This window comes from Lathyrus oleraceus, chromosome 2 (assembly GCF_024323335.1).
Source record: "Lathyrus oleraceus cultivar Zhongwan6 chromosome 2, CAAS_Psat_ZW6_1.0, whole genome shotgun sequence".
NCBI classification, from domain to species: domain Eukaryota; kingdom Viridiplantae; phylum Streptophyta; class Magnoliopsida; order Fabales; family Fabaceae; genus Lathyrus; species Lathyrus oleraceus.
This window is the reverse complement of record NC_066580.1, coordinates 214,306,271-214,323,054: the sequence shown is the minus strand read 5'-3', so window position 1 is coordinate 214,323,054 and position 16,784 is coordinate 214,306,271. Positions and strand designations below refer to the sequence as shown.

At 37.9% G+C, this 16,784-nt stretch overlaps 1 long non-coding RNA gene across 1 annotated transcript; it reads right to left on the bottom strand.

Moving 5' to 3' along the window:
* Positions 1-14,999: 14,999 nt before the first annotated feature.
* LOC127118934 (uncharacterized) lies at positions 15,000-16,526 on the bottom strand. The gene is made up of 2 exons (XR_007802454.1): positions 15,683-16,526; positions 15,000-15,576 (listed from the first exon to the last, which is right to left on the bottom strand). It is a non-coding gene; the product is annotated as an uncharacterized LOC127118934 (long non-coding RNA).
* Positions 16,527-16,784: the final 258 nt, after the last annotated feature.

Below are 16,784 nucleotides of genomic sequence, written 5' to 3'. Positions count from 1 at the left end.
CTCCTCCATGGAATTCTTAAATTTGTCATACTCCTCTCGGCTCACCATTGTTGACTGCTCAAGAGTAGGTGGATACAAAGGTTCTTCAATAGGAAACGACAGACCAAGCTCTTCAACTCTTCCTTGAAGTCACTCTTCATACTGAAGGTAAGTTCTACAATCTCCTTTTCCAAGCACAGTTCTTCCTCTCTTGATCACCTTGAGCCAGGCCTCATCTGCCTTACGGGACACAGTCAAATCAGGTGAAGAATGGAAAAACAGAGATTCTTCCACATCCTTTTCCAAAGGCGGAGTTCTTAAAGCATATCCAAATTGTCTAACTGCTAGAGAAGGATTATAGTTGATTCCTCCTCTTCTTCCTACCAACGGTATATTTGGGAAGTTCCCACAACTGTGAATGATATCTGCCCGAAGCAAGCTCCGGTCAGACCACCAAGAAATATCTTCAGCTCTCAACCCCATCAATCTCTTCGACCAACTCAACGAGTCCTCGACATCAATGAACGCTCCTGATTTGGGTAGGTGAGAACTGAACCACTTATAAAACAAAGGCGCACAACAATTCAATAATCCTCCTTTTCTATTCTCATTCCTGTGGTGCACCGAATGCAAGAAATCTCCTAGCAAGGTCGGCACTGGATTTCCCAACACGAAGAGGCGTATTGCGTCCATGTCGACAAATTTGGCAACATTAGGGAACAGGACAATCCCATACACACAAAGAGCCAACACAACATTGAAACCCCTCTGGTCACCATCTTCAAGCTTCTTATTTGCTTCTCCCACTAAGAAACTCAAATGAAAACCACTGACTCCTCCCTTCTGACACATATTAGCCTTCAAGACTGATTTCCCCAAATATGTGGCCGAAGCAACCATGCTGAGATCGGGCAGAAACTCAGAACTGTAGAACAACAACTGCGACTTGATAGGAACTCTGAGAAAACTGGCAATCTCCTCCAAAGTAGGGACCAAAATATAATCCGGGAATGTGAAACACCTCAATGGAGGGTCATAGAACTGCAGCAGTGTGAAAAGAGCATCATGTTGATCCTTGGAAAGAACCGTGACGAAACTTAGAATCAAACCGTACTCCTTCCGGAATCCTTCTAGAGAATCGTGATTCATAAACTTCATTAGTTGTTGAATAGGCTCCAAACAAACCACAGGAAACTTGTAGGCGACATGTCTCTTTATGCCAATATCCATCTCAGCAGAACCAGAAAACCCCGACCAGAATCAAGAAGAAGATGTAAACCCCCTAGAAATGGATAAACATGTGTTAAATGATATGAATGCAGAATGATGTGATGCAATGCAGTGACATGGAAATCAGGACTGCTGTATCTGCTTGAACATCTGTCGGGTTGCATTGTCTGAAGAGAAACCCACTGAGGAATATAATACAAGATCAAAACTCTGCTCCAGAAAACCGGGTTGGTTGGAGGTTAAGGTTTCCTGAATTTAGCCCGCCCCTCACTGGTAGGTTCTAAGAACAAAAGTTTGTCAGCTTCAGCCCTTCAGTCGAGAATAATACGTTTACCACTGAAGGTTTGGCATTATTACAGGATAAAAGACCTCCACTGACTCCCCTCAACAGGATATCCTAAAGCAAGTTCCCAGTCTCGGGGTCCTCGAATTGAGCAGCGAGAATGTGCCCACCAGAGCTAACATAAACGCGTCTCGGAGGAGAGGCCTCGACTGAGTTCTCGGGAAATGGTCACCAGAGTCGATGATTTCTAGAGGAACATCTATCGTTATGGAACACCCATAGGACAGAATATATCCAAAAGAAACCTCGTCTGGATGTGGGTCTTCATGAACGACTTAACGTAGCAACATGCCACGCAAGCCTCATGACTATCCACTCTAACACTTATGTGTACGCTCAAGCCTGGGTAGTGGGCTTATCTCTCATAGAACAAACCCAACCCAACAAACAATCAACCCTCACAGAGCCAACAGACACAACAATGATATGTACACAATGCAATAAGATAAAGCAGATAAATGATGGAAATAAATAACTGTACAAAAGAATAAACACCCAACAAACAAGAAACCTACAAAAGCTAGGAGGGACTCGCTTAGGGAAACCGGGTCCCCAGCAGTGTCGCCAGCTGTCGCAGCCTAAAAAATATATAGTATGCGAAAAAACAACCGGCGAAAAAGAAATGACAGAAGAGTCTCCACCGTGCGTTATTTATCCCAAAGGAGGGAAAGGAAACGCTCGAAGTAAACCTGGAGAAAGGAAAAGACAAGGTCTCGCAACCAAATCTCGGGTTCAGGAGTCGATTATGCGAAGGGAAGGTATTAGCACCCCTACGCATCCGTAGTACTCAACGGGATCCACTCTTGTTGTTCTTGTCTAAAGGGTGTGTGTAATATCTAATGTATTATTTACTAAAAGAAAAGGGTCAAAAGAAAATGACTCGCACGGATGTCGCATCCACTGCATACGTATCTCATCTGGAATGAGAATCAGAGTCTTCGTAGCTCGGCTACCTATGAGTGAAAGGGTAAGCGTGCTCGAAGATATGGACGGATTTTCCGGTTATGGATGGATTTTCCGGTTATAATCAGATCAAGATGGCACCCGAAGATATGGAGAAGACCACATTCATTACACCTTGGGGAACATTCTGTTATAAAGTGATGCCTTTCGGTTTAAAGAATGTTGGTGCAACTTACCAAAGAGCAATGACTACTCTTTTTCATGATATGATGTATAAAGAGATTGAAGTTTATGTCGATGACATGATTGCTAAATCTATTGATGAAGAGGAACATGTTGAACATTTGTTGAAGCTATTCCAGCGTTTGAGGAAGTATAAACTCCGCTTGAATCCTAATAAATGTACCTTTGGTGTCCGTTCTGGTAAGTTGTTGGGCTTTATTGTCAGTGAGAATGGTATTGAAGTTGATCCTGCCAAGGTCAAAGCAATACAAGAGATGCCTGCGCCCAAAATTGAGAAACAAGTCAGAGGTTTTCTCGGCCGCTTGAATTACATCTCAAGATTCATTTCAAATATGATTGCCACATGTGCACCTATATTCAAGCTTCTTATGAAAGATCAGTCTTGTGATTGGGCTGAAGATTGCTAGAACGCTTTTGACAGTATCAAAGAATATTTGCTTGAGCCTCCGATTTTGTCTCCACCTGTTGAAGGAAGACCGTTGATCATGTATTTGACTGTGCTTGAAGAGAGTATGTGTTGTGTCCTTGGTCAGCAAGATGAGACTGGAAAGAAAGAATTTGCAATATACTACCTCAGTAAGAATTTCACGGACTGTGAGACTCGGTATTCTACGCTAGAGAAGACTTATTGCGCATTGGCTTGGGTTGTTAAGCGTCTGCGTCAGTATATGTTGAATCATACCACTTGGTTGATATCCAAAATGGATCAAATCAAGTATATATTTGAGAAGCCTGCTTTAACTAGGAGGATTGCCCGTTGGCAGATGTTGTTATCCGAGTATGATGTTGAATACCGATCTCAGAAAGAGATCAAATGTAGTGTCTTGGCTGACCATTTGGCCCACCAACCAATTGAAGATTATCAGTCAGTGCAGTATGATTTTCCTGATGAAGATATTTTGTACTTGAAAATGAAAGATTGTGATGAACCATTGCTCGGAGAAGGGCCAAAACCTGGTTCTCGTTGGGGCATGGTATTTGATGGAGTTGTTAATCAATATGGGAATGGCATTGGGGTCGTGATTATTACGCCTCAAGGTAAGCATTTTCCATTTACAGCTAGATTGACTTTCAAGTGTACAAACAATATGGCAGAATATGAAGCTTGCATTATGGGGCTTGAAGAGGCCATTGATCTCATAATCAAGTACTTAGATGTCTATGGAGATTCAACTTTAGTGGTGAATCAAACCAAAGGTGAATGGGAGACGAATCAACCCGGTTTGATGCCATATAGGGATTATGCGAGGAGGATTTCAACTTTCTTTACAAAGGTTTAATTTCATCATATCCCTCGAGATAAAAACCGGATGGCACATGCTCTTGCAACATTGGCATCAATGATTGTGGTGAAGTATTAGAATGAAGTTCCCAATTTGACTGTGATGCGTCTTGATAGGTCAGCTCATGTATTTGCCGTTGAAGAGGTCAAAGATGAAAAGCCGTGGTATTATGACATCAAGTGTTTCCTCAAAAGTCAGTTTTACCCGTCTGGGCATCTTTGAAAGATAAGAAGACTTTGAGAAGATTAGTCGGCAACTTCTACCTGAATGGTGATGTTTTGTACAATAGAAACTTCGATATGGTTCTGCTCAGATGCGTGAATAGACACAAAGCAGGTCTGTTGATAACTGAAGTCCATGAAGGTTCCTTTGGTACTCATTCCAATGGACATGCAATGGCAAAGAAGATGTTGCGAGCAGGTTACTATTGGTTGAGAATGGAATCTGATTGTTGCAAGTTTGTGAAGAAATGCCACAAGTGTCAAACTTATGCGGATAAGATTCATGTTCCTCCGACACTTTTGAACGTCATTTCCTCCCCATGGCCCTTCTTCATGTGGGGATTGATATGATTGGCATGATTGAGCCCAAAGCTTCAAATGGGCATCGTTTCATTTCGGTGGCAATTGACTACTTCACAAAGTGGGTTGAAGCGGCATCGTATGCGAATGTGACCAAGCAAGTGGTTGTAAGGTTTATCAAGAATCAAATTATATGCCGTTATGGTGTGCCAAGTAAGATCATTACTGATACTGGATCAAACTTGAATAATAATATGATGCAAGCTCTTTGCAAAGACTTCAAGATTGCACATCATAATTCTTCTCCCTACAGACCTAAGATGAATGGGGTTGTTGAAGCTGTAAACAAGAACATCAAGAAGATTATCTAGAAGATGGTTGTAACATATATGGATTGGCATGAGATGCTCCCTTTTGCTTTGCACGGGTACCGTACATCCATCTTCACTTCAACAGGGCGACCCCTTTCTCTCTAGTATATGGTATGAAAGTTGTGCTCCCCGTAGAGGTTGAGATCCCATCACTGCATGTTTTGGTGGAAGCCAAGTTGACTGAGGCTGAATGGTGTCAGACCAGGTATGATCAACTGAATTTAATAGAAGAGAAGAAGTTGACTGCCATGTGTCATGGTCAGTTATATCAGCAGAGAATGAAGAAAGCTTTCGATAAGAAGGTCAGACCTCGCGTGTTCAGAGAAGGTGACCTTGTGCTCAAGAAGATTCTATCTTTCAAACCAGATTCTAGGAGAAAATGGACTCCTAATTATGAAGGCCCATATGTTGTTAAGAGAGCCTTTTCAGGCGGTGCTTTAATTCTTACAACTATGAATGGTGAAGAGTTCACTCGTCTTGTGAACGAAGATGCAGTCAAGAAATACTTTGCCTAAAAAGAAAAGAACAACTCGCTAAGTTGAAAACTCGAAAGGACGACTTAGGCAAAAAAGAGCGTCTCGATGGATTGAAAACCCGAAAGGGCGATCCAGGCAAAAATTAGAGACATAAAACAGAAAAAAAAATTATCCCGATAAATTGAGTACTCCATCTTGGGGCAATTTATGCAAAAATTAGGGATTTTGGCAAGTAACTGCATCCTACTGATCTTCAGTTTTGGAGACGTTTTTTAGCATAACAGTCGATGTTGATTCATTATCCCTAGTGGCAGCGGTCAAGAGCACAGTGGATATCAAGAGTTGGTAGAAGGATTAGTGATCATTGTATTCAATGTAACTCTTTTCCATGTAAATTACCATTTTTAGCTTTGTAAAGATCTATGGAGTCTTGTCATGTACAAACTACCATTCTATCAAATAAAGTTGAGCTTTTATCCAATTGTTTCTACTCTCATTTATTTCAGCCAAATAGTTTTAAATTTTATTATGATCATTTTTTTAAAATTAATTTTTAAACCAAAATCATTTTTCTTAAGCATATAAAAGCATGAATTTTTAAGCAATCGATTTAATTTAAAGGGAATATCAACATTGGTTCAAAAGCAGCAAGCCCTAAGTGTGGAGCATTATTGGTTCTCCCCAAGCAGTAAGCATGTTTTCTCTTTCATCCCCGATAGCATTGTTCAACACTCGGTATTTGTTGATTTCTCCAAACGATTATTGTTCTCCATTTCCCCGGTGAAGTCGCCAGCTGAGTTGGTTGATTGATCCCATGCGGAGTTTAGTTTTATTACCAGCCAAATTTACATTTGGTTTCCAGCAGAGTAAGAATGGTTTCCTTAGCAGTTTGCGTGGTTGTGGCAGAACTTTGGTTTCCCCACCAATTGCCATCAGATTCGCTCCTAGTCAAAGTCTCCTCTTGGTTTCTGAGCAGTTGTTTGTGTTTATCCCCTGCATGGTTGTCTCCCATTTGATATGGTGTTGACCTAAAATTCCTCGCGGGCTTGATAACAGTTTTCCTCAACAGATCTTCTTCTTCCCGGGCTAGGGTTGAGCCTTTGGGAGTTTGGTCTCCCTTTTCTCCAGTAGTTGTGTCCCTCTTTTGTTGATTGACCCAGAATTATATCGATGATTCAAATCTACGACACTTTTGTATCCTTTGCGATCGTTTTGTTAGCATAATCATCATATCTACATATACATATACATAGACACTCATATAATTTCATTATTGCATCATCACACTTGCTGATTCATTCTCGTGATTTTTTAGTTCTCTATTATGGTGGTACTTTATCCCCATGCAAGATTGGTGTATGTCCTCCTTCAATTGTAGAGTGTCTGCCCCCATAAGCAGAAAGACTTTAACCTTTTTCCTTTCCCTAATTAGTTATTTTCTTGTGGACGATGATTTGTTTCAGTTTCCTCCCCAGTTGATTATCTGGATGGAACCACTCCCCTTGAGCTATGTCCTCATCGGGATGAGTCTTGATTGACCTTTTCTTTCTAGATCTTACCTAGATAGATGATTTGGGTCCCCTAAGAGTCTATTACCCAGTAACTGGTAATATTCTTCTTAGTTTCCAGTTTGTTACTTCTTGCCCAATACCCGGCAAAAGTAACATTTTTCTCCCTAGTGGATTCATTTTCATGTGTCCCCCAGGAAGTATATCCTTGATATGTTCATCCTAACCGATGACGGATATTTTCTTCCCTTGCTTTGAGTCTATCCTTGATATGTTCATCTTAACCGGTGATGGATATTCTCATCTCTGATATTCTACCCAGTAAAAGTAGTTGTAATCCCTATTTTGTTCCCCAGAGAGTCAACCCTTGATATGTCCATCCTAATCGATGACGGGTTTCCTTCTCTTACGGTCTTCTGCCCAGTAATCGGTAGTTATAAATCCTGCTTTTCTCCCATTGCAGAGTTTATCCTTGATATGTTCACTTTAACCGGTGACGGATATCCTCTTTGTGGTCTTCTATCCAGTATCTGATAGATGTAATTCCTATTTTCTCCCCAAAGAGTCTATCCTTGATATGTTCATCCTAACTGATGACGGATATTCTCTTTGATGGTATTCTATCCAGCATTCGATAGATGTAATTCCTACTTTTTGTTGAGGTGGTTTATTCTGGATATGTTCATCCTAACCGATGACGAATGTCCTCCTTAACATTTCCAAGCAAGTCTATCCTTGATATGTTCATCCTAACCGATGACGGATTTTCTTCCCTTTTAGTCTATCCTTGATATGTTCACTTTAACCAGTGACGGATATTCTCTCCTTTTGTGGTCTTATACACAGTAACCTGTAGTTGTAAATCCTATTTTCGGCTTTCCCAAGCGAGTCTAGCCCCTGGCGGCCCTCAATAAGTCATCCTTGATATGTTTACCCTAACAGGTAATGGGTGTCTTTTCTGTCAGAATTTTATTATCTCCATACCCAGTAGCCGGTAGTGGATAATAGATTTCTACTCCTCCTAGATTGAAGTTTATGTCTTCCCCAGTTGAGTTGAGTGCGTATTTCCTTAGTGAAATCGTTGTTTCTGCATGACTCAAGTATTTCAGTTTTATTCTGATCTACCTGTTTCCCCTGCAGATGTTTCTGTAGTCTCCCAGCAGTCTTTAAGTCATAGCCTGGCCTACCCATAACCCTTTTTATCCCCCAGAATCTCTGTATTCCTAGTGAGTTTTCCTTATGCAATGCATTATGCTCCTGCGGACCTTCAGTCTCTCTGATTTCTTTTCCCTTGTGGCAATATTTCCCCACAGAGAGTTTATCTTACATTTACATCATATGCATCATGAGATTTTTTAGGAACCAAAATTGGTTTTTGTATGTTTTTATTTAAGCCAATTCTACTAAGTCAATACGAAGATTCTAACCTTCACCTCCTCAATTGGAATGTCCTAAAAGAGGGGCAGTTGTAAGACCCCAATTTTGACTCTAAGATCCCTCATGCAATCTCATCATATGCATTGGGGTCCTACCTTGGCATCCTCCTTACCCCTCATTCATTGGGTTTGTTTTGGGAGAGATCACCAAGAACCATGTGATTGTATCATACTTGTATATTATCCTTTTACTAACCAAAATACCAAAAATATGCCTTTGCATTTGCCTGACTCTTTTGTAGGTAGGGCATGATCACCATTGATCTATCAAGTTCACATCTAAGGTTTAAGACCCCCATTGCTAAGAGCATAACCAAGGCAGGATCCAAAATGGATCTAATCATCATATATGAGTCCCGATGTTCTCTACATGTTATTTTGGTCAAGCATTCTTCAAGAGTTTGGAGTTGGTTTGCCTTGGAAACCCTAGTTCATCTAGGTATCTTGAGTAACTTCTTCAACAAGATTCTTCACCAATTAATCAAATTTCTCAAGGGACACTTCAAAATTCATCATCTTATTCATATATGATCTACTATGAGCCTAAAAAGTCAAGAGATTTCCAAGTTAGCAAGTTGGTTAATGGTGAAAATTATTCCAAGAGAAAATTATTCTACAATTTTCATGATATGAAAATTATTCCAAGAGAAAAGTTACTCATAATGACATTTCAAAAAACTTTCATGTTGAGGTATAAAGCTAATTTTTCTTGGAAAGTCATCTTCTACGTTGAAACATGATAGGTCATTTTTTCTAAACCCTAATTTGAAAGTCAACTTCCCAAGGCCATAACTTGCTCAATTTTTATGAGATGAAATATTTCAAAGTTTCAAAATCAAATTCAATATGTCTACTTCAACTTAGATGTTTGGATTGAGAGCTAAATCAACTTTTATGAGCATGTGATATGAGGATACATTATAGGTCATTTTGGACCAATGCCATTGAACAAGTGATTTTCCTCAACTTCAAAAATGCATAACGCACTCATCCTAAATCCAAATAATGTCAAATTATTGACCAATTTGAAGGTTTTTTAAAGAGATACAACTTTGATGAAGACACTTTTCTGATTTGGAGCTCACATAAAACGTTAGGCAAGGTGGAATAATTGAACATGTGGCTTGACACTTAGAAAATATTTTGACATGTTGAAATTTACAAACTTCCACCTCAAAATTCACCATGATAAAAGTTCCAAATGGAAAAGTTTTCAACATAAGAGTTTTTCCTCTTGATCTAAGCTTTCCAAAGAGTCTTAATTCATTCATTTTGGACAAAGTTTGATGGGTCTGCGCATGGGTTAAACAGGCATGTATCAGTTGGCAAGATTCATGATTCAAATGTTCAAACAACTTTGCCTTGCCATCCAAGCTTCATGAAGACCTCATTTCAGTTGATTGTGGACCTAATTGGATTGCTTCATGGGCCTGCATACACCCATGCAAGCATGTGCATTGCATTTCCAATTTTTGAGAATTGTTCAAGTGTGCAAATAACACTTCTCATTGCTATAAATAGAGGTCCAATGCCTCAGTTCAAAGGACCTTGCGCGCCATCTTTTCCCCCAACCTTCCAAACCCTCTCAATTCAAAGGAAAACCTGAGAAATTTTAATTGAAATTTGAGTTTGAATCTCACTATTTGGAGATTCAAAACCTCCAGGATCCAAAGCTTTGCATTACTCTTAAGCCACTTCGACAAGCTCCATATGCAAGATCAAGCGTGAATTGAAGCAGGAGAGATCCAATTCTGCACATCATTGAAGGTATTTTTCCAAATTTTTCTTCTCTTCGATTCTTTCTCAATTCTCATCAATTCTCTTGGATCCTTGGTTGTCTGAAGTCCTACTAATGTAGGCAAGAAGATTTAGTTGCTTTGAGGTCAAATCGAAGCAACTAAGTTGACACACCTCAAAATTCAACTCCGCGTATCTCTCTATATATTTGGAGTTAGTTAAAATTGAGGTGATATTTGTGATCTACACCATTTTTTCTTTAAGATCATGTCCTCTTTTTTCATTTATGATGTGGTAATGATTGAACCAGTTCGGCCAGGGTCATCGGAGAAGATGACTGACCTTTGGCTCCGGCGATACGTTGAAAGGGTTCAGAGCCATTAGATGAGTTCAAAATGTTTTAATCGGGAGCGTATATTGTGATTACCCAGTGTGTGATCAGTTGACTCAAGCACATCATGGAACGTGCGCTCCTCACCACTTGATCTGCCACCTCAATTAATGAGGGAGATCAAGTGGTCCACGTTTTTTTAAGTATCTGATTTTTATTTTTATTCCTTTGATTTTCATTAATTCATATTAATTTTAATATTGATCAATAAAATATGAGAGTTTCACCCAAAAAAATTAAATTGAATCCTATTTTATTTTTTGAATTAAAATTATTTTTTGGATCATTATTAATATTTTTCATGATTTAATTGATCTTGTGATTATTTTTAATTGTTTAAAAATATTTTTAAGTTTCCAAATATTCTATAAAAATTTCTCCAAGGTCCTTTGACCTTGTTTGACCGATGATAAATCTCATGGTCATTTCTTTGGTGTTTTGATGAGGTTTTAGGAAATTGACCAACCATATTTAATTTAATACATTATTTTTAATTGTTTAAATGCCAAATTAATTGTGTACAGCCATTTTAATCGACTTTATGAGTTTAACTTGTGTTATTGGGCCTTGGTCAAGGTTGATTTGACTTTTTTAGGTTAAGATCATTGGATTTAGGGGATTGATGGAATGTACATTCCATCTCCCAAAATGAATGAATGATCTTAACTTGGTAAAAATCCTCCTTTGTTCAATTTGAGTTTGATCCATTCCCCCTCCCTCTTCATCTCATTCCCTTTCTTTATGGATTCATGTCATGGACCTATAATATCTCTATATGCTAAGGCCAGTTGATTGAAAAATCAACATAAGTATGGATGAGATTAGGTCCATCCCAATTTGCATATTCTTCTTATGTGTGGTATGTTTCATGAGCATAGTTCATCATATTATGTCTCCAATATGCATTAACACCAAAATTCTATTGCCCGACCTCAAATAGTTGTGACTTCTACATAAGTCCAATTACGATTTCTTAACATAGCGCTAAATCTTGACATAAAAAGGCATAGCATTCTAGTTAGAGAGATTGTAAGTCTCCCCTCTTTCATGGTATTGTATGGAAACATGGCCTTTTTTCCTTCCTTTGGAAGATGTCTTGGTTCAAGGATCCATTTTTGTGATAAGTGGGTTGAGTGTTCTCCAAAGAATGACTTAAACAAAAGAGCAAAAGCAAAAGCAATAGTAACTTCTAACTCATTAACAACTAACATTTATTTTCAAGTCATTTACTTTTAATGTAATTTAAGTTTTTGAACTTTATTCATTTGCCATTATTCATACTATTCTAATTGTTTATGTTAATGTCATTTTCAATTTGTCCATTTGGACCATATATTTGTGATATATTTTGTTTGTGTATATTGTATTTGTTTGTGTGGTCTTTGACAATTAATGTACATAATAAGAACAAAAACCCTAAAAAAATATCTTGTGTGGCCTGTTGGTTTGATCTGAGACAATTGAACTTAGAATTTAGGCAATATACCTTTGCATAGGACTTGGCCAATGCCAAAATTCATGAAACCAAGTGCTTGTAATTTGAAACTTCATCTGATACATCATTGAAGATCCATTTGAGTTCATCTACAAAATGATCATTCTGAAGCTGTTATTTTGAACCAGTGATTTATGCATTGTCGAATGCATCTGCTACATGGGTAAATTTGAGGAAGATCTTGGAGTTACTAATCTTGGATGTGGCTATCTTTATTTGATGACTTGCTCTTTAAGTTGATATTTTGTGCATTGTTTGTTGCTTGTTTCTAAAAGTCCAATGGAATTTGGGTTTCTATATGACATTCTTGTCTATTGGATTGCAGTCCATTGGTCAAATTTTTTCAACTCTTCACTTTTAATTTTGTGCTTAGGATTTGTCTCTTCATCTCCTCCCCACTTCTTTAATTTCAAATTCTCTCCCTCCTTTCAAAAATCTTCTTTTCTTGTGTTTGTTGATTTTTAAACTTTGACCACTATTGCAAACTAAGAACTTTGGTCTTATGTCATTTCATTTTCAAACTCATTTTCTTAATCAAACTTGTAAATAAACTTAACTATACTTGACTTAAAATTTCAAAAGCCAAAAATAATTAACTCATTCAAACCATTTTTTTAGGCCTTTGTGCCTTTCAAACTTAAATTTTTGTTTAAAAAAATGCATCCACTTTGAAATTGATACCACGAACTACGAGGTTTTGATCCCTCATTTTTATGTTGGTACGTAGGCACAAGTCCGAAGGTCTTGTCAAACACAAAAATATAATTAATGAATTCTTTTCCTATCCCTCCATTCTATTTGTTTGCAAACATCATTTTGTACAAAAACACATCTGCACACAAGAAATGGCTCCCTAGGAGTACCTAGGACACTTTGGGTGCTAACACCTTCCCTCTGTGTAACCAACCCCCTTACCTGTAATCTCTGGCATTTTATTAGTTTTGATTTGAAAACTTCTTATTTTTGGATTTTGTTCGTACTTTTCCCTTTTCCCTTGGAAACAATAAAAGCGCGGTGGCGACTCTTGTTTATTTGATGTCTAGCTTATCCATAGCTTGATAATCATGAATTTACCGCTACACTCTAAGTAATTTGTTTTTCATTATTTTAAGAAAAATCCTTCTCCTATGCCTAAGGGAGAAGTGAACAACAGGGTATTTTTTTCAAATTATCATCAATAAAATGCAATTCTATTCATCCACATCTAAGATGTTTTATTTTTACTTCTTTCTTTTCTGAAAACGGTAATCACAAAAAACATAACTAAATAAATAATAGTTGTCCATCTGCATAATATTTGGTCACAATTTACTTCTCTAAAATCAAAATATCAAATCATTATGTCGGTTGGTTTCTAAACCCATTGAATACAATGATCACACTCTTTCTCTAAACTTTGAGTTCCCTGTGTTTGAGGCTAAGGGAGAAAGTGATGAAGAAGTGCCTGATGAATTATCTCGTCTACTTGAGCATGAGGAAAAAGCCATTCATCCATTTGAATAGCAGATTGAGTTAGTCAACTTGGGTTCCGAAGATGATGTGAAGGAAGTCAAGATTGGGTCTCAACTGTGTCCAAGGGTTAAGAAGGGGTTTATTGATCTTTTTGAGAGTATTCAGATGTATTTGCCTGGTCCTATCAAGACATGCCTGGTTTGGATTCTAAGATTGTGGAGCATAGATTGCCATTGAAGCCAGAATGCACGTCATTCAAGTAGAAGTTAAGAAGGACTCATCCTGATATGGCAGTAAAGATCAAAGAAGAAGTGCAAAAACAGATTCACGTCGGTTTCCTGGTTACTGCTGAGTATCCGCAATGGATGGCCAATATTGTGCATGTTCCGAAGAAATATGGAAAAGTCCGTATGTGCGTCGATTATAAAGATTTGAACAAGGCTAGTCCGAAATATGATTTCCCTCTGCCACACATTGACATGTTGGTAGACAATATAGCTAAATTCAAAGTCTTTTCGTTTATGGACGGATTTTCCGATTATAATGAGATCAAGATGGCACCCGAAAATATGGAGAAAACAACATTCATTACACCATAGGGAATATTCTATTATAGAGTGATGCCTTTCGGTTTAAAGAATGTTGGTGCAACATATTGTTGTACCCCAAAATTGTGCCCCCTATTTCGCACCTTCATTCAATATGTGGCTTGTGATTCATCTGCAATCATCCATTATGCATGACGCATTGACGTTAATACAATCCTTAATTCACGCCTCTAGGTTGACTGAGGTCAATTATTGACTTTCTGGTCAACTAATTGACCAAAGTCAACCATCCATTCCTAACTCCATATTGTCTCGATTTTGGTAATATTGGTCATTATCTATATCTGTTCGACTCATTTCATTATTATATCCATCATGGTTTTATGTTTAACTCCACTTTGATATTAATTTCAAAATTGGTTTTAATTTTAAATAAATCTTAATTGATTGGATCTTGGAATTTTTAATTTGATCTTAATTCTCAATTTAATTTCAAATTGATTAATTCAAATCAAGTTTAAGTTATTGGTGGGATTTCAATTTGATTTTGATTTGTAAATTGATGATTAATTGATTTTAATTTCAAATAAATTTTAGATTCTCTAATTTGGTTTTAAATATTAATTTGGTGCTAATTATAAATTAATGAACTTTTAGAGTTTTTAAAAGTGGTTTAATATAAAATTAATTCTAATTTTAAAATTAATTTTGATTGAATTTTCAAAAAATTTCATTTTTAATAGGATAACCATTTACCATTCATCAACAAAATCCATTTTTTACATGATCCATTTTTACATGTCCAAATATCCAATCCTCAAGGAAAACCAATTCAAAATCAATATCCAATACTTTAAATCCATAACCCAATTACCCACCCCATCATCCAGTCCATATCAATTTAATTAACCAATTATCCATGTTGCAGTCTATATCCATGAAAACACAATAGCATAGTAGAAAAATGCAGGTTGGAAAGTGGAAAACCGCAAAACCCAAAACGCTGCAAATCCAACGACAGTGCATCTCCTGCATAACCCACACTTCAACCTGCGCAACTAATAAAATTCTGCTAACTCCAAATTCCGATTAACAAAAACCATAGCTAATATTTTTAATGACCAACCCTGTGATTCAGAACGAACAGAGTTGAAAATACCTCATAACTATCATTGATACTGCTAAGTACCTGCAATTGGTTTTAAGACCACGGTAATTAACAGAATGCACCACAGAGAATCACAAACTAAACTAATTGGAAAAATCTGCAAATAGAATTTCCAACTGAATTTCTAACAAAAATTCTAACCAATTAAGCTAACTTGTAACAATTAACCCTAACCCTGTTTACAACTAACTTAACCATAACTTCAACCAACTATGAAAGAGCTAACTAACCCTGCCCTAACATAACTAACCTGCCCGAACCGTTGCCCGATTCGGTTGAAAACTACCATATATATAACAATGCCATGAGAAGCTCCTCCAAATTTTCTTTCATTCTTCATCTTCTTCATCTTCACCATCAATATTCCCCGTTTTTACAACATAACTGCTCCTTCTGCATCAAACCTTCTTGAACCTGCTCCCTCGATTTTCTGCAAAATCCCTTGGTTCTGCATCATATTTCTTCAACTCTGCAACTGGTTTTCCACCCCTCCTACACATCAAACGCAATCCAACACAACTCACCAACCACACTCACTCGTTCAAGAACAGAGTAACAATCCGGCGAGAAGGAAAGTGACGCGAAAAAGAGTCATTACCTGCAAAATCTTCGTCGTCAAAGACGTTCAATCCGCACCTTTTGAATTCCCCACTCTCGCTCGCGACAGAGTCTACATCTTGGATGCGGCATTCACAAGGATTAGTGTTCAGCTTCCAAATTGGAACTCCACGCGTAGGACTCGAATTTGTCGTAGAAGAGAAGACAGAACGGATCTGAATCAGAGAATAGGAGTATGTACAGGTTCAAATCGGAAATAATCTGGTGAGTTTTCCTTCATTCTCTTGGATTCGTAGTTCGCCGTATCGGCACACGTAAACTGATTTGAGTTGAGAATCCAACCATACGGTGGGGCTAAGCGCAAAGTCGTGAGCATTATCATTCGTCGATGAACGATCCACCGCGTATGGAGGCTGAGTTGAAACGTAGACACGGCGCCGGAGATGCGCGACGCTGTCTGAAGCGCGATGCTACCGATGAAAGCGATCTCTTACGATAACACGGAGAAGCCAAGTCCATGGACGCACTCCCATTTCAAAATTGCGGCGATGATGATATCGAGACACGAGCCGAATTGGATAAAGATTACGATCAGGTTTAGAGCTTGCAGAAGTGTTTTCGACGGGTGAAACGTTTTCCATTTTTTCCCCACAAGCTTCGTGTTTTAGGCTGCATCTTGGGAATTTCTTTGGGTAAGCACAAGGAAATTTGAGTCATTTGGGCCGCTAGAGCTAGGCTTCGACTAAACCGGTTTCATTGGGCCGTTACACACGTGGGCCCATTATTTTCTCTCCACACACCGCAATGCTGGGAATTTGTTTTTTCACTCTTGGATTCAGCAAGCTTGGGCCTGGGTCTTGGGCTCACATCATCACCAAACAACACACCTCCAGTTCCAGGTTCATACACATTTTTAATTATTTGATTAATAGGAGTTATATAGTTTGATTAGTTTGAATTAGGAATTAATTTGAGTTAATTAGTTTGAAGTGAGAATTAATTCATATTATTTTTCTTTTAGATAATACTAATCCCGATTAATTAGATTCCTAACTAGAATAAGTTTTAGAATATTTCACAATTTAGGTCTTAATTAAATATCTTAGAATTCATCTAGTTTTAATTAAGCCATATTAGTGATA